The sequence below is a fragment of the Protopterus annectens genome, chromosome 4.part0 (assembly GCF_019279795.1).
Source record: "Protopterus annectens isolate FY-2018-M chromosome 4.part0, PAN1.0, whole genome shotgun sequence".
NCBI classification, from domain to species: domain Eukaryota; kingdom Metazoa; phylum Chordata; order Ceratodontiformes; family Protopteridae; genus Protopterus; species Protopterus annectens.
Window position 1 is genome coordinate 487,235,326 of NC_056733.1, and position 26,041 is coordinate 487,261,366.

Genomic DNA, 26,041 nt, shown 5'->3' on the forward strand with positions numbered 1-26,041 from the left:
GTGTATAAAGATAGTTTTGTCGATCAGAGGTGATGAGTTTCTTTACTTTATTTCAAGCATTTTATATTCATTAAAGAGACTTGTTTTAAGCTTCTGGTAGCGTGAGACTTTATTTCTATGTGTCATGGTAGCAAGAGTGTGTTTAGAGAGCCAAGGGCAGATTTTGTCTTTATTCTCTTTGTCCTTAGGGGAGCTTGAGAGTCAAGTAATGTCAAGAAAGTTGTATTAAAGTGTGACACTGCTATGTCTAGTGGAAGGGTTTTTAGGCAGTTCCAATTAACTGCTTGTAAGGAGTTTACAAAGGTAGTTGGGTTGAAATGTTTTGGTCACGGATAGTTATATAGTTGTGAGTTTGTTGAAGGGTTGGTGAAAATGGGGGAGTGATCGCTAAGGCAGTCTGGAAGGGTACCACTGTTGGAGAAATAGTGAGGGTGAGAGACAAGGATCCAGTCCAGTATACTTCCACTGGAGAGGTTTTAGTAGGCGAAGTTACTGAATTGATTAGTTGAGAGAAATTGTATAGGTTAATATTTGAGGAGTTTGTTGGAGATTGGATGCAGGCCCAGTTGATGTTTACATCTCCCATGATTATGGTTTCGTTGGTAATGTTATTAGACATCCAAGAGAGGATATGTTCAAGTGTGGAGATATTGTCCTATATAAATGGAAGCTAGACAGATGTGTTTGTGATTATTGATTTGTAGTAGAGTAAGGAGAAGTTCAGCATTGTTGAAGTGTGGAATAGGTTTATTGTAGGGAGTGACTGCTGGGGTGGATGAATATATGAGGGCAACCCCAGCACCCTTTTGAGGGCCTGTCTTTCCTGATGATGGAGTAGTTTGGGGAACAATTTCTTTTATATGTGGTTTTAACCAGGTTTCAGATATAGATAGGATATCAGGTTTATTGTGTATGAGCCAGGCATGGAGGTTTGGGACTTTGTTTACAATGCTTTGGGAATTTAAAGAAGTAAAAAGTAAGGATTTCTTTGTGTTTATTGTAGGGGAGGGGCCTGGGTTTGGGTGGATATCACCAGACAAGAGAGTGGTAATATGATATAGTATGGAACAGTTTATGTGGGCGGATAGTAAGGTAAAGATGTTGGCTTTTGTTGTAGATTGGAGGGATTTGCTAGTAGTTATGAAGATGGGGAGTGTATGGTAAGAGAAGAGTTTGTATTGGAATAAAAGGAGATAGAAGGATATAGATAGGGGGAAATAATAGAGTATGAATGAGGGAGAGGTAAGTTTTGATAATTAGTGATGTGAAAGTGTTGCAAGTGTATTGAAGAAGTGGGTGCGGAGAGATGGTTGTAATTGAGTGAAGAGAAAAGAAAGAGAAAGAGATATGAGATAGAGTTTTAAAGACATGTTTGGAGGAAGGAGACAGAATAAATGGATGTGAGTAGAGGTAGATGGTGTATAAAGGAAACTAATTATAGAGTAGCAGGTAGTTTACTGATGTAGTTATAGAAGATGAAGTTATAGATATGTGGAGAGTAGTACTATATGAGAATATATATGGAAGAGGAGTGTTTAGGCCAGGAAAATAGATGATGGGGGTTTGTAAGAGGGCTGTTTTTTGGGAAAAATGGGGCGTATACAGATGTTTGACACTGATTGGGGTAGAGTAATAGTGGGTGTGGTGTATGGAGGTATAAAGGTAGATGTACTGGGGGCAGGTGAGATTTGCAGGTTGGGGGCGGGAGGAGAGTGAGCCCTTAGGGGAAGCGACGGAGGAATAAACCAGAGAAGAAGAAGAGCGAAAAACTATCAGTAGAGCAGTGTACAAGAGGGGTAAGTACTATTATGGGTAAGTGGAGAGGGCCTAGATATGGAGGGGAATTGGGCTAAAAGTATCAGGGGGAGAGAGTGAGGGACTGAGATGAGAGAATTAAGAGTCAGAGAGAGAGAATGTCAAGCTCAAAAAGGAGTCTAATGTCAAGGGGATGTCCTAGTGGATAGGAGCTATCTATTCACCAGGGAAAAAGGGACTAAGTAAAAATGGAAGGGGAAAACAGTGCTGGGAAAGACAGGGAGAGTATGACTTCTGCTAGTAGGATTACAGTAGTTATCAGGCTTATTAATTACACATACTTTCTTGTGATCTTTAGGGAGCCTCTCAGAGCGGTTTCCTCAAGGAAAGTTGAAACAGCACAGGGTAGTTATTGCTAGGGCAATAGGGAGTACAGCCTGGTTAGGTCCAGTATCCACCCAGGCAAAGACACAGGGGAGATTCAGGGCAAGAGAGCTGGAGGACAGGAAATGTAGAAGTCTGTTAATTACAGAGAAAAACACTTATCTACTACTGTTTTAAATACAGAGGTATGACTAAACAGGTAAATTACACTGTTATTCACAGGAAACAACATGAACATCTATCATGCACTTTGCAAATTAACAATGTTCAGTATGCAGCAAATATAACTATAGCATTAAACAAACATGTACAGGAGGAGCCAGAAAGTATTAGAATTATAAACAGTTAAGGTTGACAACTGTGCTTCACACTCATTTTTACTCCTCACATGTGGGTAGCACATAGCTAATAAAGGCTATCACCGGTAGACATAAATGTACTCATAAAGCAGTGTCTGTAATCAGGAACTAGCTGGAGTCAGATAGGAAAAGTGAAACAGCTAATTCACGAACAGTGTTAGAAATTATGACCCAATTTGTGTCCCAAGGGTGGCACTTCTCTGATGGGTAAATATACTCCAATACAGTGTAGAAGCTACAGCAGTTAACAATAATCAATAGCGCCACAGGATTAACAGCATAAGCTAACAAGAACATACACTAGGTGAACCCCACAATGCAATAGTGAGCCTTCCCAGTCTTCCAGTACACTAAACCTCTTAATAGGAGAACTACAGTGGTTGGATTAACCTAACAGCATGCGAGGGGCTAGCGAACCAAAAGCTCGGCGTCGCTAACAGAAACAAGCACAAGGTACACCTCTCAATACAACAGAGAAGCGCTCGGCCCTATAATACAATGTGCTACAGTGAATGGATTAATTAAACACATGCGAGGGCTAGCATACCAAAGGGCTAAAAAGAAACAGTTGCAATGAAAGGCCCATAAATACATTAATAGAAACATTACACAAGTAAATCACTCAGCATAATAGTGGACCCTCCCAGTCTTCAAATACGCTACCTTTTAACAGAAGAAGTAAGCGACTGGATTAACCTAACCTCGTGGAAGAGGTTAGCGTATCAACTTAACACAAGCAAATACAAGAATAGCCCCTCACTATAATGGCAAGCATTTTCAGCTTGCAATACACTACACTATTAACCTGGAAACTACAGCAACTGGATTAGCTTATCTACATGCGAGAGGCTAGCGCACCAACAGGGCTAGTGTCACTAATAGAACAGACACAAGATAATCCCCTTAGCCTTCCAGTAGAATAGGCAGAGCGGTTGACAGAGGCTGGAGTAACAGCAGGATCATTAATCCGCAACAGGAGATGTACAGGACCTATACTTGCAAGCAGAGCCTATACCTGCTAATATAATTAAACAATAGTGAAACTTCCCAGCCTCTCAACTATGAACATGGCAACTAGATAATAGTAGTAAAAGCTAGTATATCACGTGGGCTAGTATTGGTAACCATTGGGTGCATCTATTCGCAATCCTTCATAGCCACAATGAACGAAATACAGTAGAAATACAATAGTAGAAGATATGCACAGTCCAACTTACTGAAGAACACACTCGCAGCCAGGGAGGCACAGCAGCCAGGAACGGGCACTTAAAATGGAGTAGGGAGGGACTATATAACTTCAGACAGGGGAAGAGTGGGGACGAAGTGGTAGCATCCAATAAGGGAGGGGGGAGAAGTGGGAAGCGCGCAGAGGAGATGGAGTGATGAGGGTGAAATAGAAGAGCACAGATAGTGGGCGGAAAGGAATGATGGATATGAGGAACAAGGGAAGAAAAGGAGATAGAGTGCAGCTAGAGTAGGGATAAAGTGTTATGGAAGTAGAGAGCAGGGAAGTAAAGGTGAGAAAAAGTAAGAGAGTGTTATGGAAGTAGAGAGCAGGGAAGAAGGGTAGTAGAGCCCAGTAAAGAAGAAAAGGAGTAAAAACTACTGTAGAGAAAAGTGTACAAGAGGGTAAGTAGTATATGGGTAAGTGGAGGGCCTAGAAATGGGCTAAAAGTATCAGGGGAGAGAGTGAGGGACTGAGAGAGAGAGAATGTCAAGCTCAAAAGGAGTCTAATGTCAAGGGAGGATGTCCTCTAGTGGATAGGAGCTATCTACTCACCAGGAAAAGGGACTAAGTAAAATGGGAGAAGGGGAAAACAGTGCTGGGGAAAGGGAGGAGGAGTGGAGGGTGAGGAGTAGAGTTGGGGGGTACTTGTTGGCGCCCAGACAGGGAGAGTATGACTTCTGCTAGTAGGATTACAGTAGTTATCAGGCTTAATTACACATACTTTCTTGTGATCTTTAGGGAGCCTCTCAGGAGCGGTTTCCTCAAGGAAAGTTGAAACAGCACAGGTAGTTATTGCTGGGCAATAGGGAATACAGCCTTGTTAGGTCCAGTATCCACCCAGGCAAAGACACAGGGGAGATTCAGGGCAAGAGAGTTTCTAGCGGTTTCCTCAAGGAAAGTTGAAACAGCACAGGGGAGTACAGCCTTGGTTAGGTCCAGTATCCACCCAGGCAAAGACACAGGGGGAGATTCAGGGCAAGAGAGTTTCTTGTGATCTTTAGGGAGCCTCTCAGGAGCGTTTTCAAGGAAAGTTGAAACAGCACAGGGTAGTTATTGCTAGGCAATAGGGAGTACAGCCTTGGTTAGGTCCAGTATCCACCCAGGCAAAGACACAGGGGAGATTCAGGGCAAGAGGATCTTTAGGGAGCCTCTCAGGAGCGGTTTCAAGTTGAAACAGCACAGGGTAGTTATTGCTAGGGCAATAGGGTACAGCCTGGTTAGGTCCAGTATCCACCCAGGCAAAGACACAGGGGAGATTCAGGGCAAAAGAGTTTCTTGTGATCTTTAGGGACCCTCTCAGGAGCGGTTTCCTCAAGGAAAGTTGAAACAGCACAGGGTAGTTATTGCTAGGCAATAGGGAGTACAGCCTTGGTTAGGTCCAGTATCCACCCAGGCAAAGACACAGGGGAGATTCAGGGCAAGAGAGTTTCTTGTGATATTTAGGAGCCTCTCAGGAGCGGTTTCCTCAAGGAAAGTTGAAACAGCACAGGGTAGTTATTGCTAGGGCATAGGGAGTACAGCCTTGGTTAGGTCCAGTATCCACCCAGGCAAAGACACAGGGGAAGATTCAGGGCAAGAGAGTTTCTTGTGATCTTTAGGGAGCCTCTCAGGAGCGGTTTCCTCAAGGAAAGTTGAAACAGCACAGGGTAGTTATTGCTAGGGCAATAGGGAGTACAGCCTTGGTTAGGTCCAGTATCCACCCAGGCAAAGACACAGGGGGAGATTCAGGGCAAGAGAGCTATAATGTCCGTGTCTAGTCTAAACAAGTCCCATTAAGTCTTCAAGCAAACATCTACAATGTTGACTGCTTCTCCAGATTGCTTGCACACTCTACAGAATAGCTTTACCAGCAGAATATTGCAGTTATCTGTAAAACTTACTTAAAAATTCAAGTCAACGATAGCAAATCGTGACAGTCATTTATAATCCCCGTGTCACCAACCACAAAAAGTGCAATTGTTAAAAAAGCAGTATTCATTTAATAAAAAAGGCTGCAATAATCTCTTGTCCAACCTTCCCTTATGACTGTCATGTTATGTGTATCATCATATTTAATATTACAGTGGGCTTTATTAGTTTTATTAGCAATATGGTCATTAGAAGGAGATTTATATATATTCTTTGTATCACATTTTTATATTTTTCATATACTCATATTTTTGTAACATTTAATGCATGAATAGAGACAGCCTGTTAGATATATCTGAATATTAGAATGAAATTTGTTGAGCTTTATTATCATCACTTATTTTTAGGCTGTATAAAAGCCAAGGTCCATTGAAATAGTATATCTTAAACCATGTTTGAAAACATGGCATATTTATAAGTATTTCTGTACACAGGACTTTGTATTATTTACGAATATAAATTATAATGTGTGTATTTTCTAGATGGGTTTAAAGGTCTGTGTATTTATTTATCAGTGAGCGCAGTTAGATGATTTAACTATTTAATGTATTGAAAGGAGCTATATAAATTTTATATATTTTTACATAGTATACGTAAGATAGAGTTAGCATGCTAGGTAGGCACGACTCATATAGCAAATTAGGTTGAGCTTCATTGTATTTTCAGGCTCACGATGCAATAGGAATGAAGTTTTAATGGTGTATCTTACCTTGATCTCCGACAGAAGATAGAGGTATTTATATAAGCATCTCATGCATTTATGAACTTGAGTCCTTTGCATATTATTTGTTTTAAGATAGATCTACAATATCGCATACATTTTACTTGTTTGAGCGCAGTTATAATAGGTGGCTTAATTGAATAATTATTCAATGCATTTTGATCACATGGTTTTTAAATGTATTTAAAACAATTTCTGAATGTTTTATACTATGTCTGATGAAGCGGAAGTAATATTCACGAAAGCGCTCACATTTTTTTACTTGAACTTGAACTTGAACTTTGTATTAAAGTTTTATTATACTTCCTTGAAGATTTTCGTTTTTGGATATTCAGTCGACTTGGTGATTCGTTTGAGTGGATATGTACTACGTTTGAACATTGTATACGTTATCAGCTTACTAGTGTACCTTTCTATTTGGGCTTGGTTTGCGTGTTTAATTGGGACACTGTTTTTCATTTTTATATATATATATATATATATATATAAAAATATATATATATATCTATATATATATATATATATATATATATATATATATATATATATATATATACACACACACACACACACACACACACACACAGACACGGGGGGGGAGAATGGCAACATATGGGAAAATGTACACGAGTAACTGGGGATACAAGTTAGAAATAACATTGTGTTATTCTGAAAAATATGAAACTAGGAGAATATGATAAAAAAATGATTAAGTATTGCTCATTGGCAAAATTTGCACTGTACTTCTCACCAGCACCCGGCTGAACTGGAGTCTGTGCATTGACAAGGTTGCTTTCCATATGCAGGCACATATTTTGTGTTCATGCAGTCAAGGTGGTCAGGACAGAGGCATTTGTGTCCTGCCTCACTGAGTAGTATAACCCCACATTAGCTGGCTATTATGATTCCCTTTATAGAACATGTGACATCTAGCTTTAGGGCTTCCTTTTCATGTCTGTCAGAGAGGTTCAGTTGTTTTCTTGTGCAGTAGGTTTTAAGTTTGAATGGCTTTCATTCAGTGAGTGCTGATATTGACAGGTTGTTCTGCCATACAGTGATATGGAACCTTTTGTGCTCAATGTATATGAATCTTGACCCATAATGTCCAATGTCAAATGTTAATTGGTATCAAAAATATTGCCTTTATATCAATTAATATAAAATCAAAACTGCACATTTTTTCCTAGTGCAGGTACTTCAACTGAAATAGTACACTTGTACATCTCTTCAGCAGATGACCTTCTCTTTGAGGTAAAATGTCACTCTGTGTCAGCATAGATACAAAACTAAAATTTAACCATCAAATAAGCACTGTTATAAACACAAATCAAAAACTTAGGTAACTTTATCATGGGATTCACGTGTTTCAACTATTGCCATATGCTTTCTATCTTTGAATATTTTGCACACCCAGTATCCTTCTGATATAAACTCTCTTATGTCATCTAAACAAGAAGCAACCTTACAACAAAGTAGCTAGGATTATTTCCTGACAGAGTACTAATCTACTGACTGAAATTTGTTCATAACTTCTCAATGTGCCAGCTAAAAAAGCCCATATCATTCTCTATCTACCCAGAAATTGTCCAGAGTTTATCTTTGTTATGACCTAGGACCAGATTCCATAAGAATTGCTCTTAGCATAAATCTGCCCTGATTCCAAAAACTTTCTCTCAGTGTAAGTGACTTACTTTGGTGTAAGGCCAATCTATAGACAGGCTTGTGGTCACATACATAGAGAGAAAGTCTTTTAGAAATGAACTCCTAGTCATAGCACCTATAAGTGTGACAGCAACTCAAACTTTGTTACATCTGTATTGAAAGTCTGGAATAATCTCATTTGAAAAATCCCCAAATTTCCTTACCAGCAAACCTGTTTTAAGAGGTTGACAATCAAAATGCGGAAATGCCATTTGACGAAAATGGGCCTGTAATGCCGAACTGAAAATATATGACTTGCATGCCGAATCCTTTCCTGACAAGAGGGGCTCCCTCGAAATGGACCTTCTCTCTCTTTTCCTCTTCTGTTCCATAGGAGTTTTCACCCAGTTCCTTCCTTTTTGCACCGCAGATATGAGTTTTCCAAGTCTGGATCCACAAGCTGGAGCTGGTACCTAGTTGATCTTCCAAGCCTCCCTCAGTGGCTTCCTCTGCTTGGTCATCTTGGTCTGTTGAAAGCTTGAAGACATTGGAATTGGAGAAGTTGGTGTGGTCCTTTCTACAGGGCAGATAGATTTTGGCCTCAACAGATCAGCTCCAAGCATTTGTCCTGAAACTATGGCTCCTTTACCCAGGTTTCCTCCATTGGACCCTATGGATTTGATGTTTTTGGAGCTGGTTGTCTTTCATTTGATCTGACAGTCTGGCCAATTTTCACAATGATCCCTACCTTGGTTTTCTCAACTCTGGCACTTTTGGAGCGGGGTGGACCTCGGAACCAACATGTTGAGGCAGAGGTCGCGGGTCAAGTTCAACAATTCATGTTTCTGTGTTGTCCCTTCCACTAGAGGTCTTTGCTCTTGATAGTTTGGCCCTGGTCTAGACATCGGAGCTGGACAGAGTTGCTCCAGATTCTGATGAGTCCTTGTGGTCTTCAGACCTTAGGTCTGCCGGCTCTGGTCAGCCTGTTTCTGTCTCTGCTTTTGACATTGTAGAAAAGATGCTGTCCCATCAGGAGAGAGAGTGGTCAGGTACAACCAGTGTCCCTCCCTCCTCCATGTCCACTCCTGTTACCACCACTCAGCATGCTCCAGAGCAATTGACCTTGGGTGGCCTCCAATCTGCCCTTTTTGTAGGTCTCCCAGTCTCTTCAATTTCTCACCAGAGCCTCTGGGGCTGTTAGTTTTGAGTAAGAAGCTGTGCAACAGGAAGCACCTAGACTCACCTGAAGAGTCCTTGACTGACAATACTGACCTTGAGAAAGGAGAGGGGTCTGCCCAAATCTCCACACAAAGATGCCTCTTTTGGTGATCTCTTCTAGCTAAGCCATCATCGGGAGGGGGGGGGACTGCTGAAGCCCCTTTTCGGGAAGAGTCCGTGTTTTTGGAGGCCTTTGGACTGGGTCCATCCATGTTCTGAGTAGTTTGCCCTCAAGATACACTTATTGACCTGGTGTCCTGTAGAATGTGGAAGCAATCCAATATAGGATCATAGGATCATAGTAAATTATATGGTGGAACCTATCCACAAAAAGTCTGACAAAATCCTTGCCCCTCCTAAAGCAAGGCAACACTAGAGTAAGGGTTCTGCCATGGATGCAATCATGGTGGTGGCTACAGAAAAGGACATTTTGGAGAAGAGTTCCTCAGTCCATCCTCCAAATAGAGATCCTTGGGCATTGGACTGCTTTGGGAAGCATGCCAACACAGGCTGTAAATTATCTAATTCACTTGACCAGACTTCAACGGGTCATTTTGGTGGAAACATCAAGAGTAATTAAGACACAGCAGACTCCGGACTCCCAGAAGACTCTGGAGACTCAGCTGTCCACCCTGCAGTTTGTTGCTAACCTGTCTATGTGTCTGCTTTCCAACATAGCTGATGGCACATCCTAAGTGGCTGACCTGGCATGCCAAGCTTGTATGAGGTTGTGTGACTTTGCAGACTACTTTAAGGCATCCGTTACCAATAACCCATTTGATAGCTCATCACCTTTTGGGCCAAAAGTTAAGGACACTTTAACCAGTGCAGGAGGCTAAGCACAATGGATTCTGCCCTCCCTGCAAGGATGGCTTACAGAACCAGGGCCTCCACATAGGTTTCACTGGGAGGTCCTTTCAACAATTCTGAAAGGTTGTCTAACTGTCCTGCACTGGATACTGTTGGGAGTTGGCTGGCTCTACATCAGCAAGCTTGGGAAGTCATCACCTAGGATGCATGGGTGTTAACAGTCATATCCAGGGACTATTAAATCCCATTTTTACAAGCTCCAAATATGAATCCCAAACAGCTTCCAGGAGTGCCACCCTGTCATAGAAGAGTAGCAGCCATTGAAATTCAGAAGATGCTAGCAAACTGTAACATCCAAGAGGTCCCACCAGGCGCTGAGGATTTATGGTCTACACAAGGTTCTTTTTTGGTTCCAAAGAAAAACAAGGATCTCAGGCCAGTCTTTGATTTGAACACATTGAATCAGTTTGTGAGGCAGACCAAGTTCCAGATGCCTGCAATGCAGTGCACTCTGCTCTGTTGAGGAAGGATGATTGGATGTGCTCACTGGATCTCAAGGGCACTTAAAATCATGTAAATATTGTAAGGTGGTCCAGGAGGTTTCTGTGCTTCTGGCTGGGGGCTAATCATTACCAATTCCAAGCACTACCATTTGGTCTCACCACTGCCCCTGGTGTTCACCAAGGGTATAGTGTTGGTAGCAACCTGCCTCTGGTTGCAGAGGTTCCAGGTCTTTCCTTATCTGGACAATTACCTCCTATTTGCCCCGACAACATCCCTAATCAGGGCCAGGGAAACCTTACTCCAGGTGTGCAGTTCTTTGGGGATCATGATCAGCTATCAAAAGTCCAGTCTTCATCCCATTCAGAACATAGAGTACATAGATTGCCACTTGGATTCTATCTCCCAGATTACAAAGTGTCCATTGTCCAGAGTATTGAATATTTGGTGTCTGGAAGATTCCTTTCTTTCTTACAGAAAGCCTTCAGCATATCTTCTCAAACTGTTAGGCCACATGGCAGTCACCATCTCTTTAGTTTCCTTGGCCAGGTATCACATGAGGGATCTGCAGCAGACTTTGGTGGTACAATGGTCATACTTAACTCATATGATGGACTTTCACATTCTTCTGACCAATGTTTGTCGAGCTAGATCAAGTGGCAGTTGGACTTTTCCTTGCTGTACACTGGCAGACCATTTGATCTTCCCCCTCCTCAAGCTATGGGCCTCTCTTTTAGGATGGGGTGGGAGCATTTAAAATGGAGGGCTATTCAGTGGACTTGGTTTACTACCAAGGCCAGTCTGCACATCAATACCTTGGAGATGAGGAGGGTCCTCCTTGTGTTGCATGCTTTTCAGGACATTCTCCCCAAGTGTGATTTTTGTACAGACAGCCAATATGCCAGTATTTTGGTACCTAAACAAATGTAGGGAGGGTTGTTTCTCATCCCCTTTGTCTGTAGGTCATGAAGGTATGGAAATGGGTGACTTCATCTCAGCAGTTTCTGATTGTAATGCACATCCTAGGAAATCTAACATCTTGGCAGACAATCTGACTGATCCCTGAATCTGAGAGTTGCTGCTCAGATTTTTCAATGGTAAGGCACCCGGTGTTGAGACTTGTTTGCTTCTCCATCCAACACACAGTGCAGCAAATATTATGCCTTAGTTTTCAACGGCAGTCACTCAGGGATGCTGTACTATATGTTTGATTGCTGCATATCTTTAGACCCCTTTAATAATAAAGTTTATTCAGAAATCAGACTATTGTAGAGTGACTGTAATCTTCATTGCCCCCTTTTGGCCTCACCAGGTGTGGTTCCTCTTACTGTTGCCTATTGTGAGGTATCCTACTTGGGTCCTGGATCCCATTCTGGATCTGATTTCTCATCCAGCAGGGCTGTATCTGCCTAATCTTTGAACACTCAGGTTAACTGCTTAGTTTCTCCACTTCCCTTGATGGCCAGGAGTCCCAAGCTGTCAGACAGAGTTGTACATATCTTAGCTTCTTCCCAGAAGATTTCAACTCGTAAGGTATATGGTAGTAAGTGGAAGCTCTTCACCTTGTAGGCTTGTATCATTTCTCAGCTCCCTTGAAGGCCATCTTGACTTCCTTGTGGTTTGGTTTAACACAAAGTTTGGTTATTCTACTATTAAAGTACAATTGGCAGCTATTTCCAATTTTAACATTGGTAGGGATAATGTGCTAAGATTTCAAAGTCTTGCCTCAAGTGAACTTTTTGCTTCACTGTCCTCTCCAAGACCCTGTACCACCTTGGACTTGCCTTTCATGCTCCAGGTGCTGGCAGCACCTCATTTTGAACCCTCTGCTACTGTTGATTTGAAGTTGCTGTCTTGGAAGACTCTTTTCTTGGTGGCCATTACTTCTTCAAATGTATGTGAAAGCTGCAGTGTCTCTGTATGGTCCCTCCATATTTTTTTTATAGAGACAGAATGACCTTCAGAAGAGATCCTGATTTTCTACCTAAGATGGTATCAGAGAATAATTTGAACCAGTCTGTTCATCTGCCTGTGTTTTTTCCTTATTTCTTCAACAGAGGTGAATATCTATTGCATTGTTTTGATGTCTGTAGGCAACTGTGATTTTATTTGGAACATAATACAACTATCTCCACCTCTGATGGCACCACCAATTTCCAACATCCCTCCATTAGCAACTTAAGCATACTCTTTCTTAATACGAACATTAGAATTATAATAAATAATAAACAATATTCACAGAATAGACAGAATAAAAAATGAAGAGTTGGTATTGCATTCATTTACAAAAACAATACTGAGGTAAGACTCCACCCCAATAACATATTCATCTTTAACAATGCTGAAATCCTTAATAGGGATCTACATTCAGCCAGGTAATAACATCTCAATAGCAGAAGATATTTTCCAGTGGATATCACAAAACATGCATCACAAAGCCATCATAATGGGAGACCGTAATATTAACTGGCAATCCTGTAACTCAAAAACTCCATCAAACTCCATGAACCTACTCAGTTACAACCAACAAATCCAATCAACAACTAGAATAGATTAAAAAAAAAATAGACAATCTCCTGTTGATTGGATTCTAACCAACAAAAATCTTCCTGGATCCCTCCTGGACAGTATTAGTGATAATCTTCCTATCTATATAGGTTCACATAGAGAGAGGGACCCGAATGGAGAGATCATAGGAAGTTACTAGGCTATTGGCCTTGAGGTCTTTAGAAGCCTAGCCAAGAGTTTATTCCATGTTTAAACAAGTCAGCACCCAAAGCCCCTGTCCAGCAAGGACACAGGTGGAATCCTAGGGGTGTAGTTTCTGTTTCCCATCCAGTTATCCAGGTTGTGCTTAAAAAGGGAAAATGAGATACTCTGCTTGATGTGGAGAGGGTGTCTATTCCACAGATGGGGGAGTCTCTGGGACACAAATCTGTCACACCAACAAGTTCTATTGATGTCACATGCCAGGTTGAGGTCACGCTTGTGGGTTACTTAAGTGGAGCTTGACTTGCAGATATGCAGCAGTCCCATCAAGGCGGGTTCTGGGATTGCTTTGTATTCCAGACAGAGGTCACCTCTGAGGAGTTTGTATGAAACTGAGTAGAGGGACAGGGCTTTTAGCCAATCTGTATAGGGTAGATGTTTGAGGCCCTGGATTCTCCTGGTGAGGAACCTCTATGGTCTCTCTAGCTGCTGCATGTGCTTTATGAGGTGCACTCCAAAGGTGGCATTGTACTTAATAATTGGCATTATAAGGGAAGAATGCAGGGATGTTATGACCTCCTTCTCCCTGGATGAGATACCCTTACTTATGAGGTGGGCCATGTAGAAATCTTTCCGTATAATGGAAGCAACATGGTGGTCAAAAGTCAGGTTGCTATCAACCTGGGTTCCCAAAATCCCTCATGACTGATTGCATGCTTAGGACATTGTTATTAATGCAATAATATATGGGGACGTCACTCTCCCCAAAGGGGATGATGATGCGCTTTTTGGCATTCAGCTTGAGACCATGTTTCTGGCACCAGTCATTTATTTGGGTGAGACCCTCATGGAGGACATCCACATCACTCGGGGAATTTATGACCGCTCCCAGCTTGGGGTTATCTGCAAACTAGGTCAGCCATAGCCCAATGGTTTTGTCCTGCACCTCAAAGAAGTATATCCCGAATAACAGAGGCTCCAGGACCAATCCCTTGGGTACACCATTCGTTACAGGTCTACTGCTTGAGGTGGCTTCCCCTATTTTGATTTGGTGAGTTCTATCAGTGAGCCAGTTTGTTACCCGTCCAGTAACATATGGATTGATGCCTAGATGAGAGAGTTTATCTATTATGAGTGGGGAATAGTGTCAAAGGCTTTAGCCCGGTCAAGGTAGGTGTTGTGCACCTTCTTCCCCTCATGCATGGCTTTGGTGACTGTCTCAAAGATGTCAACCAGATTTAACAGACATGACTTTCCCTTGGCAAAGCCAAACTGTGTGGAGTTGAGTGTCTGGAGGTTGTCAATGTCCCTGTTAATGAGGTCCATGATAATCCATTCCATGGACTTGCAGATCAAGCTAGTTAGGCTGATGGGTCTATAATTTCCTAGATTGGTGGACACTCCACCTTTGTGTAAAGGGATGACCATGGCTGTCCTTCACTCGGCTAGGACAAAGCCGGTACTCAGGCTTTGGTTGAATAGGGTGCATAATGGTGCGGCAAGTTCATGCCTTAGTTCATGTAGAATGCAGCCTGGGATGTTATCGGGTCCCATGGAGGCTGTATTTTTTGCCTTTGAGAGGGCAGTGATGACCTGTTCCCTACAGATAAGGAGATGGGGCAGCTACTGGAGATGTCCTGATTTATTGAAGAGGGGAGAGAGGGGTGAAGTTTTCACTGAATCTGTCAGCCAGTAGATTGGCTATATCTACAGCATTTATGCATGTGATATCCTTGACACCAGTTTTGAACAGATCTGGGTGCTTCCTTTGAGATTGCAGACATATGTGAAGAAGGCCTTATGATTATCTCTAGCAGATGTGGCCAATTTGGACTTGAAATTGGCTTTAGAGGATTTCACTAGTGCTCTTGTTTGCTTGTTCAGGCTAAGGAGAGATTGCTTCCTATTGGAAAGCTGCTCCTTCGTGGTGCTAGACAGCAATTTTTTCCTTTTGTTATATAGTTTATTTATTGCAGATGTCCACCAGATCACTTTACTCTTCCTTGCAGAAGATGATTTTGTCCTGTCGGGTATTCCTGATTCCATGCATCTGTATAAATGCTCATATAGTACTTTGGTGTAACTTTAGACATTGGGGCTAGTTCCTGCAGAGAGGGCGGGGGCTGTGAAGCTGTTTATACCATCCCTCTGGAGGTTATAATCAACTTTGGAGAAGTTTTTTTGTTTAGCCCTAGCTAGAGGGGGGTCAGGGGAGATGGTGACTTCAAAAGTGACCTCTTTATGGTCAGAGCTTACCAGGGAGGATGGTACTCTAGGGTTGCTGCAGTGGTTACTCATGTTGATTAATACCAAGTCCAAGATATTATCACCTGTTGTGGGGGCATTGACTAGCTGTTCCATGATATTTGCACTGATAAAATTGAGGAATCGCTGGGCATTTGTGTTCTGGCATGAGAAGTTTTTCTAATCTATGGTTGGGTAGTTAAAGTCACCCAGGATCAGGGTAAAGGGTTGAATCTTGATAGATTCAAAGAGGTCCAGATAGGTGGGGTGGGCATCTTGAGTCAAATATGGGGGCCTGCAGCTAACTATGATTTGAATAGGGTCTTGTCAAAGGTTAACTGCACCTGGAGTGCCTCCTGTGTGTCATACTGTTTGACCAGCCTGGAGGGGTGTGTGTGTCTTTAATATATTTTGAAACTCCACCTCCTTTGGCTTTTCTGCCGACAGGTTGGAGTTTGAATGTATGATAGGATGAGAAACCAGGTAAGGCTGGGGTGCTCTCTGCAGCTTTGAACCAGGTTTTTGTGACTGCATAAATGTCAGCATTTTCCAGGGTTAAGAATGCTTGCAATAAGTGCAGTTTCATGTTTAGACTCCTAGCATTTAGCAACATGACTTTTAATTTGCGTGATAAGTCAGCAAGCAAAGGAGAGTAGTATTGCTGGAACTGAAATCATTCTCAAGTCTTGATGAGTACCTTCATAAGCTGGACCCTGTTTTTTACAAAATCTGAATGGAGAGATAAGTCAGCAAGCAAAGGAGAGTAGTACTGCTGGAACTGAATTTATCCTCAAGTCTTGGTGAGTACCTTCATAAGGTGGATGCTGTTTTTCAAAAAATCTCACCAAGACGACACTGATATATAGACTGTATTCTATATAGCATATATCATGGACAGAAGTAGGTTAAAAATAATAAAGATAGCTGAAAGCACAAGACTCAAGATAAAAAAGTGCCCAATCCTAGTAGGTGCACTGGAAATAAAGAAAACAACAAAGTGTAAAGACTTCTCATCTTCTTTTTGTAGATGATTTAAAGTTGTACAGTTCATCAGATGAAAAACTGAAAGTACAACTGCAGGTGGTCAAAATTTTTTCAGATGATATAGGAATTTCATTTGGTCTTGATAAATGTACAAAAGCAACATTTAAAGCAGGAAAGCTGCAGCACCTAGAAAACATCAGTTTGGGAGAGGAATATGATATAAAAGAACTTGAGCAAGAGGGACTTAATAAATATTTGGGAACTGATGAAGGATTAACAATAAAACATTAACAAATGCGAATAAAACTTAGTAAGGAATATTTTAGAAGACTTAAATTAATCCTAAAGACAGCATTGACATCTAGGAACAAAGTCCAATCTATAAACCAATGTGCTCTTCCTGTGCTGACTTACAGTTTGGAGTGACTGGCTGTCCCAAAAAGGTGTTGGATAGGTTGGACAGGAATACAAGAAGGATGCTTCATGTTCATCAAATGATTTATAAATACCACAATTATATACTCCCCCTTCTAAATGAGGTATGGGCCTCCTCAAAACTGTACATGTATAGATCTATAGATCTGGAATCATGGGACTGCATACATATCTGCTGATGTCACAAGACCCAAAAATTGTGAAAGTTTTAAAACATGAGAAAAATAAGTCTAAGATGACTTCTCTGCTTTGTTTAGCAGAAGCATATTGGTGTCAAGTTAGAATGGAAATCAGATCAGAAGTAGATTAAAATCAGGCAGCAACTGAATGTGCCAAAAACAAAAGAAGAATATAAGTTGAAGGATCAGATGAGAAGGTAAAAAATGTGGAAAATGCATATGTATAGTTGCAAGTATAGAAAACTCTTGGAACAACCTCATTTTAATCAGGATCGAATGCAGGAATGGTTAAGAAGAGGTGAATTTAAACCAAAAGACGAAAGTTTAATATTGGTGGCCCATGATAGTGGGCTACATACATGTTGTTTTACAAAGTCCATTGAACATGTGGGAGAAAGAGACAAATGTAGGTTTTGTAAAACAGAATTGAAAACAGTTGCACATCTTGTTGCTGGTTGTGATATATTAATGGCAGAAGGCCTGCATACTGAAAGGCATAATAATGTGGCAAGACTGTTGCATTAGGGATTGTGCAAGCATTATAATATTGAAGTAGCTGAAAACAGTGGAAACATGAGCCACAGAGCATTATAGAAAATGATGAAGTTTATATTACATGGGGTCACCCACTACCAACAGTTCAAAAAATAGATGTAAGAAAACCAGATATAGTAACCCATGAAAATAAAATAAAAGTAGCACTGATCATTGAAACTGCTACATCTAGTGACTACAGTGTCTTACATAGAAAGAGGCACAAAGACAAAAAAACAGGATTTGCAGGCAGAAATGAGGGAAATGTGGAAGGATATCCAAATAGCTCCAATAGTAGTAGGAGCAAATAAAACAGAGTTTACAATAGTACATAGATATGTTACCGATACATGTAACTCTGTTTGAATTGCAGAAGGAGTCATTGCTGCAAAGAGCACTTCTGGCTAACATCAAAAATTGAAACAATACTAGTTTCATGAACTTTAATCATACTTTGACTTAGGAATAGGGTCCATTCCCATCATGGTATTATAAACCCAAAAGACTTAGAGAAATTTTAAAAAGTTCATATGGAGAAAGGGATCCGAATGGAGAGATAAGTCAGCAAGCAAAAGAGAGTAGTACTGATGGAATTTAACTCCTCCTCAAGTCTTGGTGAGTACCTTCACAAGGTGGATGCTGTTTTTTCAAAAAATCTCACCAAGACAATACTGATATATAGTCTGTATTTTATATAGCATATATTTTGGATGGAAGTAGGTTAAAATATATAAAAAAAGATAGCTGGGTGCACAAGACCAAGGATAAAAAAGTGCCCAATCCTGGTAGGCACACTGGTGCCAGGACTGGAAGAAATTACATTGTAGAATCCTGGAGGCAAAGAAACATTCCAAAAATGGGGATAGGTCAGGCCCAGGGGGAGGATGCCCCCCTGATGTAGAAGGAAGGAGCAGTCCACAAAAATCACAAAAACTGATAGGCCAAAAAAGAGCCATAAAGATGATAGAGTGGACTATTGGAGATAAAAAAGAAATTATGTATTGCTATTATTTTGTAAGAAGCCCAGACATTTCAGACAGAAGAAATACAAAAAGGTTAAGAAAGAAATTAGAAGAAAGAAAACTACTTCCACAAGAAAAAAACTGTCATAATCTTCAAATAAAAAATTGTGTTCATTAATGCAACAGATTTATGGAAAACATTATATAGACCAAGAAACCTTGGGCCATTTGGAAAAATATGTGATTCAGGAAGTGCATAAATATAAAGAACAAAATCTAGAGACTTTTGAAAGGTATAAAAAAGAAATATGGACATTGGGAAGAAAGAGAGAAATCTGATATGGTGCAATACTTATACAAAGAAGAAAGCTAAATTAATCAACACAAAAAAGGCAGCCCAAAAGATATTCAAAGAGAAATACAGACAAAGGCATCCTTATATGGCAAATTTCACAATAAAAAAATAGGATTACAAAGAAAGAATGTAGAACGGACAATCCATAAAGAGCAATCCAAGACTGAAACCTAATTAACTTACTGCATATCTGTAAATCAAATCAGACTAGGACTACCCATGCCATTGACCTAAATGTGGCCTGCAACTTAAATAGGCCATGCTGGAGGGATAGATTTATCTCCCAGCGACTGCCATGTCTTTGGAACAGGATACCAATTCATGTGAAACAGAGCACCTCTATGACACTGTTCAGGAGGAACCTGGATGAATGGATGGAGCACCATAAATTCTTAATGGGGAATGAGCCACAATCCTCCTGGACATGGGCAGTCATCATTAAATACAATCTTGTGTATTGACTAACAATTCTATGGTATTACATTGGGATGAAATGACTAGGCTTAAAATGACCTCCAGGTTGATAGCCAAGTAATCTCCTATGATCCTGTTAGTAAAGTAGAAGCCAAAAAAATAAAAGATGAGGTTATGGAGTGAAGGACATAGTGCAGAAAGTCTACAACAGGTTACATCACAACATGATGAAACAGCAAGTCTCCTAAGTAAGAAGGAGCAGGAGAAATCTGAAGAAGAAATATGGACATGGGAAAGAAAAATAGATTTAATACGATAGCAAAACACAAAGTGAACAGCTGCATCGAGAAAAGACTGCACTAGTAACCAAAAAACAACCAGGCAGCAACAACAGTAGTCCAATGAAGGTCTATCCCTCAGAAATGTACCAGGATAACAGGAAAAAAACAAAGCTCCCAACAATACAAATTGAATAAAACTTTATTTGATTGGAGCGCTTTTTGTTTCACCATGTGAAACTTCTTCCGAATAAATAATCTACTCACTGTTGTTCTTAAATACCCATGGTGGGTTGGTACACCCTGGATGGACTGAAGCAGGCGTCAAGTTGGAGTTGCCATATTAACTCCCAAAGCTCTAACCAGGCATCCCAGTCCCCTCCCAGAAGGTTTCACTTGCTCAATAACCCAAAATCTAAACTGTGCATTTTTACATACTGGTAGACCCTGTTAAAGCTTCGGGAGTTAATATGGCAACTCCCAACTTAACACCTGCACCAATCCAGGGTTAAATGACTGCCCCTCTATTGTTTCTGGTTTAAAATTGAGAGCACTGGTGTAGGTGTAGGAACATAAATAAAATATAGTAGACCTAATAGATGCACTTTTTTGCATGTTTTTTTCGTTTACACTAGATCACAAAATAAAATATTTAAACCCGTATTCATGAGATGAGTATACATATTTTCAAAGTGTATATTTTTAAAATGGTTATTTTATGTAATATAAAAAACATGCACTTTATATTTTAAAATTCTGTGATTTTCTATGGTTACTCAAGTTAATTGTTTCAAACTAGTATCCAATGAAATGGTTGATTTAAAATTTGTACCAGCCCACCATGTGTATTTAAGAACAACAAGTAGATTATTATTCTGAAGAAGTTTCACATGGTGAAATGAAAAGCAATTCAATCAAATAAAGTTTTATTCAATTTGTATTGTTGGGAGCTGTGTTTTTCCTGTTATCCTGGTACACTGCTGAGGGAGAGACCTTCATTGGACTACTGTTGCTGCTGCCTGGCTGTTTTTTTTTGGTTACTAGTGAAGATTTAATTTGATGCAATATTTATGCAAAGGAGAAAGCAAAACTAATCAATACAAAAAGAGTAGCACCAAAGATATTTGAAGGGAAATACTTGCAAAAGGATCTGGACATGGAAAATTTTATAAAACAAAAAAATAAGAAAACAAAGAAAAAAAGTAGAAAAGAGGATTAGTAACAGGGAAGTTAAAGAAATAGAAACGGAGGTTATGGATTACCTACAAAGTGAGGGATTTAGTGTAGAAAATCTAACTCAGATAAGAGCACAGCAGGATACAGCAATGGATCCCCAAACTTAGGAGAAGCCAGTGGACCGGAAAACATCCAATCGGTTGCCATATGAAGATATTTTGAATCTTTTCACAGGAAACCAGTACAAATTTTCAGTTGGAGTTGTATAGCAAGAGAAGGAACAGGAAACTGTGGCAACTCTGATGCAGAAAGTATTGTAGAGTGGTAGGCCAGGAGTTTCCTTATGAAAGAGGAACAGATAACACAGGATGAAACTGAAGAAAATGTGGCACAGGAAGATGCTCTAGAACTTTCTAGAGAATGCCTGCAGGAAATGGAGAACAAAGAATGTGCCTTCAGTTTAGATGAAAATGATCTAAGAAAAGAGTTGCTTGATTTAGTAGAAATGGACAAACATATTAAGATCAATGAAAGAAATAGACTATAGAAAATCAATAAAACCCAAAACGTTAGAAGTTTGATAAAACAAACAAACACAGTAATTAGGTTGTCCATAGAGATTCATGTGATATAAGATAATTAATTATGATATATTACTGTGCATCTAAATTAATAACAGATAAAGTTCTACCACAAAACCACAGGGTACTAAGGGAAAGGAAGGGGAGAAATCAAATGCCATCATGGAAGTATCAAATAGAGAAAACTATAAAGCAATTAATACAAGAAATGTCACTGCTTGAGGAGTATAGAAGAGGGACCAGTTGCATTGGAGATTGTGCAAACATAATATTGAAGTAGAGTCATAAATAAAACATCAGGTACTTGTGCGCCAAGTGGTTTCCATAAAAACGATATGTGAGATAAATCCAAGTGCAATTCAATCTGAAAGTGTTCAATCAGATTCGAAACAAGTCCAGTATAAATCCAAGTTGTTTATTATATTCGGACTAACAAGACAAAAAACAGAGATGAGCGCTTTCACTAAAATTAGCTTCATCATATCTTAGCATTCTCCAGTTTAAATCAATGATTTATATAGTGTTGTCATTAATTACTAATTGAAGCAATTGATGGCAATTAAGCAATTATATAAGAAAAGAAAAATGATGCGTTCAAACATTTAAAAATAAGATAAAATGTCATTTTATCTTATTTTTAAATGTTTGAACGCATCATTTTTCTTATCAATTGCTTCAATTAGTAATTAATGACAACACTATATAAATCATTGATTTAAACTGGAGAATGCTAAGATCTGACAATTTTAGTGAATATAATAAACAACTTGGATTTATACTGGACTTGTTTCAATCTGATTGAACACTTTGAGATTGAACTGCACGATTTATCTGATGTTTTATTTATGACTTATCTTGAATTCTATGGTGTAAGTGCGTTAATCCGTTGGGCTGTTAATCTCTATGTTTATAAATACATAATATTGAAGTAGCTGAAAAACATTGGAAACATGAGCCACAATGCATCGTAGAAAATTATGAAGTTTATATCACATGGGATCATCCATTACCAATAGTTCAAAAAATAGATGAGAGAAAACCAGATATAATAGTCCATGAAAAGAAGACAAAAGTAGCATTGATCACTGAAATTGCTACACCCACTGACTGCATTGCCTTACATACAGAGAGACACAAAGTTATACAATACCAAGCTTTGCAGGCAGAAATGAGTGCAATGTGGAAGAAAGATACCCAGATAAGTCCAGTATCGTATGAGGAATGGGTGTTATAAAAAAGAATTTTCAGTTATACTTAGATATGTTAGCAATACATGTAACTGTGTATAAATTGCAGAAGGAGTCATTATTGGGCACATTGCAGATGCTGCAAAGACCACTTCTGAATAATATCAAAGATTTAAACAATACTAATTTCATGAACTTTAATCATATTTTAACTTAGGAATGGGGTCCATTCCCATTATGGTATTAGAAACGCAAAAGACTTGGCGCAATTAAAGAAAGAGTTTAAGGGTTCGTAGGTGTTTACTAGGCTAACAACAACAAGGGCTTTTTTAAGCCTAGCCATGCATCCCAAATCTTTGACAAGTTCTGGTCCTCTTGATAAGTGTAGGCAGGGGCTTGAGAGATGCAACATTTACAAGCAGGGACCTGAGAGATGAACCACTTACAGGTTGCCAGTGTCTATCAGAGACATACATTGCAAAAACTCAGCACTCAAAAACAAGGAAAAATATAGAAAATGATGTAAATATTACTAAAAATAGGGAAAGTTAACTGCCAAGAGAACTGGAAAATTTCACTTGCCAAGAATATTTTAAAACAAGTAAATATCTCCAGCCTCCAACACCCCCATAGGCATCTTAAAACTTGTGCATTCAGACTTAAAACAAATACATTTGTTTAATACAAAGAAAACAAATTAAGATTTATTTTATGGATATGTATGAAAGTTTGCTTTAATTTACAAAGTGCTAACCATTGTCTTGAAACATTTTTAAGAATTATATCTTAAAGCCATTGCAACCAGACTAAAACCAAGTTTTTTTTTTTAGATGCAAAGGAAAAGATAAGCCCCCAGATTCATTAAGCTCCATGCGGGAATAGTGTTATTCCTGCACGGAGCGGATCATGCCCATGTAGAGCAGCAGCACGCCTTGCATATTAATGAAGGCATGCTGCTGTATTCTCTACACGGACATGATCTGTGTAGGAATGCAGGGGGGGTGTCCGTGCAGTGCACTCTGTGCTCAGAAAGTGCTGTACAGCACTTTCTAAGCTGTGCTGGCATAATATTAGAGTATAGCTCTAATATTATGCCAGTATTTCAGTGTCTGCGGACACTGAAATGTAGGACACTGAAATGAAATCAGCAAAGAGGAAGGCAATACAGGGGGTGTGTCACAGAAGCTGTGACACACCCCTGTATTGCTAAAGCATCGTAAGGCACTTCTGCATCCTGCAGAAGCAGAAAATGTGTACCGTACAGATTCTCACAGAATTCCAGATTTTAGCCTTATATATTTGGTCCACTCTCCATAAAAGAATGGTTTCTGGCAAATTAGTGTAAAATCATTAAAGTCCGAAGTTGGAAAATAATGAGAGACATTTCAGTCTCAGGCATTATACCCTTCAGAAAATTCATGCAACTGCAAAGCCTGTTATTCTATTCAATTTCTAAGTTGGCAAGAGCAATATTTAAAAGGTTTCCCTATGTTTGGGGCTTTGTCCCACTTTCATTTATGGCTATGTCCAGATTTCTTGTTCTAAGAGGTTGAGAGGTACGCACACATAACAGGGGAAAACTCCCCCAAACGTAAATAAGCACAAGCACAGCCCCACAAAGCAGGATAGTCCATAGAGAACATGTCATGCATCAGCATGAAACATGCACAGAATCCTGAAAGCCCAATCATTGTCATTATGTCACAAATACAGTCCCAAGTAGTTGTCAGAACACCACAATGCACGCCCATATTACCTATAAAAAATAATAATAATAATATATCCTTGTTTTTAATGCCCTAAGGAATGTTTAAGTGTAGCTAAGTAGGAGTGTACATCACAGCTTAAACATCTCAGAGGAGCTAAATGAAAATAGAGAGGTGAATTTCCAAGCCAACATAGCGTAGTGGTTAGAGTTACAGCTTTACATACAGGCGTTCAAGTCCCAAGATAGGTTCTTTTCTCATGTGAAAACAGTGTTAAAATTAGTTTAGTAAACTTAAATTATGTAGCAACTATTTTTTGTTAATGAGGGTAGTGTAGCAGTTCCAAATGTGAGATGTCAGTGTATAAAAGATGTGAAACTCCCATATAAACACACATGCCCCATACAGTATAGTCACACAAGAATCTAATGTAATAAAAGCACATAGGGGCATGTCATGGAACATAAATGTAAAATTGAAATGTGTACTTAAATATTTATGTTATATTATACAATGACTGGCCATTAACATACAAAAATGAGTACGTTAAATGGTCAGCCCAAACAGAGTGCCCATTGTAAATCCGAGAATATACTGATGGAAAAAGGTCTGGTTGCCTGGACATTTTCCATTTGTATATCTCCTGTTTTTTTCTTTTTTCTTGTCTGCAGAGATAGCAATGGAGAAATGAAGATCCCTGTTGCTTTTTTAACATATCTTGCTATGTGTTACGAGTTGAAGAACATAGCGAGATATTATTAGAAAAAGCAATGGAGATAATGCTTTCAACAGAGAAATTAAGATCTCTGTTGCTTTTTTAAATATATCTCACTATGCTATACGAGTTCTTCAACTCGTATAACATACCGAGCTATGTTAAAAAAAGCAATGGAGATCTCCCCATCTCTGTTGCCACCTCTACATAGCACTGATGTACTGTGTAAGTGTGGGAACACGTCCCTTATGCATGCACAGTACATCAGAAATGCCCCAAGATACTGAAAAACCACGGAAGGGCAGCACAGAGGCATGATACAATGATATTATATAAGAAAGGTAAGCATTGTTTTTCTTAAATAATGTCATTGTATAATAGCAATAACCCATGGCTGGGTGTGAACAATGCTGGATTTACCCATGGTTGGCATTGCTTGGTCACTTGGTCTTTGCCCTCATGACCATACCACACTGACTGTGGGTAAATCTAGCATGACCAACACCAAGCCATGGGTTATTGCTTAAATATAACATTATAAGTATAATATGCATAGATGGGCCTTAATCAGTCTGTATCCATCAGACCTTGTTCTGCCCAGCAACAAAATAGTCAGTGCTGTCAAGTCTCAAACCCAGGTTACTACCCTCTACAATCAAAGCATCATACCACTATACCATCTGACTTGAGTGAAACAGTAGTACTTTAACAAACATATCATGCATTCAGGTCATTTAACATTAAAACACAGCAGCTGCAAGTGTGGAACCCATGACCCTGAACACTATAGACAGAGAACTATACCACCATACCAGCTGAGCTGCAAAAGGTAATGTTGCTTTTTCAAACATATCACACAATAGAGGCATACAACATTAGGGAGAAAGCTTTGTGGAACCTTTTGTGTGTTGTATATAGACATACATACACACACACACACACACACACACACACATATATATATATATATATATATATATATATATATCTGATGAAACATATATATGTAAACGTACAGTCATAATATAGATAAAAATATATAAAAATATAAAGGAAG